The sequence below is a fragment of the Abrus precatorius genome, unplaced genomic scaffold (genome assembly GCF_003935025.1).
Source record: "Abrus precatorius isolate BTA unplaced genomic scaffold, Abrus_2018 Scaffold8, whole genome shotgun sequence".
Classification (NCBI taxonomy): domain Eukaryota; kingdom Viridiplantae; phylum Streptophyta; class Magnoliopsida; order Fabales; family Fabaceae; genus Abrus; species Abrus precatorius.
In genome coordinates this window covers 16,190,613-16,195,529 of record NW_020874428.1, presented here as the reverse complement: position 1 = coordinate 16,195,529, position 4,917 = coordinate 16,190,613, and positions in this window count along the sequence as shown.

Sequence of the window (4,917 nt, the reverse complement as noted above, 5' to 3'; positions counted from 1 at the left end):
TCTAATGATATTTATATTTGGAATATTGATAGATTATCTGAATATAATATCATTGCCAAACTCCAAAATATGTCGGTTGTTGCCATTGGCTATTTTACTAACCAAAATATGCCTGAAGACACCATTGTCTATATTCTTGTCGTTGGTTTTACTGGCCAACTCAAAGGTTTGTGGGATAATTATCTCACTGAAACTGATAGAAAAAACATCCTCTCTGCAGTTAAAATAGATGATAAGGGGAAAACTATTGTCAGTGACAATGAGTGTCTCCCTGATGCAGTGTATACATTGTTATACACAATATTCCAACATTTCCTGAGAGATCCTTCTCTTTGGAGAGAAAGATCTGGTGAACTTCTTTCAAACCTCAAATGTGATTCCTTAGAACATTTCAAATGGTATAAAGATACCTTCATGTCTAGGGTCCTAACCAGAGAAGATTGCAACCAAGCCTATTGGAAAGAAAAATATCTAGATGGGCTTCCCAAAGCTTTCAGAGATCTTATTAGAAGTAAACTCCGAAGTCGTTCTCTTACTGGAGAAATCAATTATAATAGTTATGATTATGGTCAGCTTACTGCCATTATTATTCATAATGGTATTAAAGCTTGCCAGAAGGATAAACTCCATAAGTAGCTTGCCAAAGAAAAAGCCTTGAGCAAAAAGGAATTAGGTCACAATATCTACCAAGGTACTATTATTCCTATCAGCAGGTCTATTGAATTTGCTGATAAATTTCCAGATAGAATCCTTGATAAAACCCAATTACAAAGGTTTTTAGGATGTCTTAATTATGTAGGTGATTTTGTTTGGTCTTCCATCTTGCTCCTCCAAAAAGAAGAAACATGCTCCTAAGAAAGAGGCTGTTGAACCTTACAAAAAGCCTTATAAACGCAAGTACAATAGAAAACCTACTCCCAAGAAACAAGGGGAAAATATCATCCCCACCAACAGAGTCAGGAAGATAAATTGCTTATATCTTCCTATCCCTCAAGCCTTTAAAAGTGTTGAAACTGATGCCTCAGACATAGGTTACGGGGGTATCCTTAAACAAAAAATAGAGTCACATGAGCATATCATTGCATATACTTCTAAACATTGGAATTCTGCACAACAGAATTATTCTACTGTTAAAAAAGAAGTTTTGGCAATCGTTTTATGTGTTTCAAAATTTCAATCTGATTTACTAAATCAAAAATTTCTTATTAGAGTAGACTGCAAGTCTGGTAAAGAAATTTTACAAAAAGATGTAAAAAATCTTGCCTCAAAACAAATCTTTGTAAGATGGCAAGCAATTTTAAGTGTTTTCGATTTTGATATCGAATATCTCAAAGGCACTTCAAACTCTCTTCCTGACTACCTTACCCGTGAATATTTACAGGATAAGTAAGATGCCTAGAAAGGCAACTACCCCTTCCAGGGGAGGAACAACCAGAGGTGGCAGAGTCAGGCTAGCCCTTACTTTAAATGGGACTGATTAGCTAGTCCTGCTACTAGCCCTGGGTAGAAAACAAGGCTACAGGAGATTCAAGATCAAGATCAGAATGAGGAAGAGTAATATGGTTAAGAGGCCTATCAATACCAAGGATCCAATTATCAGTTCAAAACTTAATCAACATTCCATCTTTCACAAGCCAGCCCAACCCTTGGAAAAACTGAGGCCAAATACTAATAAGATTTTTTTCATAAATGGGACTGATTAGGTACTTTCTTAATGCCTAAAAGTTGACCAGGGCTAAAATTATATTTATGACACAAAACTTGGGACCATAAATCAAAAGGGGAGGAGATCATTCTCCAACAAAGTTTCATCATGTATGCCTTATTTAGTAAATGCAAATCCTTAAAACCTAAGCCCCCCTCAATTTTAGGTTTACAAATATGATGCCAACCAATAAGATGACATTTACATTTACTCAAAGAACTCCAAATGAATTTTCTACATAAACTATCAATTTCATTACAGATGGAAAAGGGGAGAGTAAGAGACTGCATTACATAACCAGCTATACTCATAAGACAGGCTTGGGTCAGAGTAACCCTACCAGCTAGAGAAAGGAAATTTATCTTCCAAAGGACCAATTTTTTCCTAACCTTGCCTAAAAGAAATGAAACCTGGAGTCTAGAAGGTTTCTGGTGCAAAATAGGAATCCCTAAATACTTACCAAGTTGACTAATAGGCTTAATGGACAACTGGTCACTAACCATTTTAATAATAGCAGCATCAATATGTTGTTACCTTCTAAAGAGAAGTAATTTTGACTAGCAAGTGCACTAGTGTTATTGTAGCAAGTTATAAAATATTTAGAACTATGTTTGAGTCTCAAATATCGTCCTCAGGGAATAGAATTCTCAAATATCACTTTACAAGTTCACAATTATTTGAGCCTAAAGAAATTCAGTTGAAGTTTGGAAGCAAAATCAACAAATATTAAACTCGGAAAATAGAACAGAACAAAGATCATAAAAATATGTATTTAACAGATGTAGAAAACATAGTTAGGGACTTGTTTCACCAAAACTTCAGTGTTGATTCAATAAAGTGCTGAACTTGCAAGTATTTAGATGGAATGACAATCAGTTTCACAATATATTAATCAAAGGTCAATTCCTTAACTCAATAAATCTAACATTTAATTCAATCATTCTAATTCCTTATATCTGGTTCAATTAAATGTTGCATTAAGCATTAGAAACCAAAAGATTGCAAGATAAAGATGTCTCATCCCTAAGAAATCAATAATCTTGGTAATTGATTTAGATATGAGAAACAAGTTCAACTTCTATTAATAAAAGTTCCTCTGTAATTAGTTAATCAAATTTCCATTCAACAACTACTTGAAAAAGCATAATCAATTACTCAATCCAATCCAACACTCAAAGTTCAGATCCAAAATCCATTCAACACTTCCATTTCAGATCCACAATCCCTAACTACAAAGAGTTTAAGCAACCATTACAAAATGAAAAGAGAAAGAAAGAAAAGAAGAAGATGAATAAAGAAGCATATTTAAGCCAATTTTCAATCTGATTCCTCAAGATTTGAAGCTTGGTGTTCGTCCCCAATCTCTCTCTCAGACTCTCTCAACACCAAAAAATAAATGGAAAGTAAAAATGAATAAAAGATCCCAACTGATCTGAGCTAATTCGTATTTATAGAATTTTCACTTTTCTGGCGTGGTCACTATTTTTCACTATAGTAGCCACGCAGAGGCTTTTCTAATAATCTTCATGACTAGAACGATCACTATTCTTCATAAAAGTAAAAACTCAGAGGTTTGTGATCTGCGCGTGTTCACTTTCGTAAATAATAGGAGACAAACGCAACTTGCAGTGATGGAAGACTTTCTGGAACGATCACTTTTGTGAACAAAAGTGATAACGCGCACCTTACTATGCTTGAAAGCTCTTTGTAACGATCACTATCATTAGCAATAGTGATAACGCATAGGTCATTCTTCAATGTTAGGCTCTGAAATAATCACTTTTGCCAGGAAAAGTGATCACGCCCAGCTCTTGCTTCATCAGACATTGTTCTTTGCTTCCAATTTTTGCTACTTTTCTTCTATCTTTCCCTTGATCTTCCAATCTTATGAACTTAGCTCATAATTTCCTACAAAAATATGATTAAATCATTACTTTTTACACAGAAAATTCATAAAATCTAAACAACTATGTATTTAGGAAAGACTTTAAACATTCTATTATTTTTATGAGTTTTTTAACTTTTACTAACATGTTTTCTTTATCAAATGAATTAAAACTAAGGTAGAATAATGGGAAAATATGGATTTATCATATGCTTAGAAAAGAAAAGAAAAGACTTGTCAACATATACTTTTAAACTAGAGGCAGAGCAAAATTCATTCCACACCTCACTAACAACTGTAGCATGATGAGAATCAGCTTTAGCCATAAGAATTAAGTCATCTGCAAAGAATAGGTGGGAAATTTTAGGCCATTGGTGTAACGCCCCAAATTTTGGTAATATTAATTATTATTGTTCTTATATATATATATATATTCATATGTGTGTTGATTTATTTGAAAATGATATTTATGTGTATTAAGTACATGGATGTATGTATATACGTGTATGTATGACTGGATAAGCTGAAAATGGGCTAAGTGCCTAAGTGCAGGGTGAGATACTGGGCTGTTCTCGCTGCAGCGAGAAAGCTCTGAGAAAAGGGCTGAAACTGTCACCTTCTCACTGTAGCGAGAATACGACAGTTTGGGGTAAATTTCTAGGTGTAGTCTCGCTGTAGCTAGAGGGTCTCGCTGTAGCGAGATTCTGTAGAAATCAGATTGCAGATTTCTTTGATTTTTTCAGTGTAGCGAGAGGGCGTGTCGTTGCAGCGAAAATATTCGCTGTAGCGAGAGTGTCGCGACCAGAAAAGGATTTAAAGGAGTTAAGGTTCGGAGAGAGTTATTTCTCCCCTTCCCTTCGAAATTCCTTGGATTCTCTTGTTCCCTAAGCCCTATTCCACCGATTAATTGCCTGTAAAGTCGTTCGGGAGCGAGATTGGAGCTCGGATTTGTGTTAGGAACGTTTGGAGGTGAATTTTTAAATGGTTAGGGTTTCAGTTCTTCACCCCCCTTTCTCTATTTTCATGGTTTCCTTGGTTCTCATGGAGTTTCTCCATGTATTTAAGATGAAATCCGTGAGGGGGAACGCTTCTTGGTGGATTTAGCGTGTGGGACGTCGATCTGAGGTAAGGGGGACTCTACCCTACTCTTTGTATGCGATTTACCGTTATTTAGTTTAATATTGTGATGTGGCTGACTAGAGGATAGGAAATTACTGTGAAATATGATGTGGGCCATGTGCCGTGATATATGAATATTATGTGTATGGATGAGAGAATATGTGGTTGATGGAATTTTGCTATGTATTGCGGTGTGTGAACAAATGTG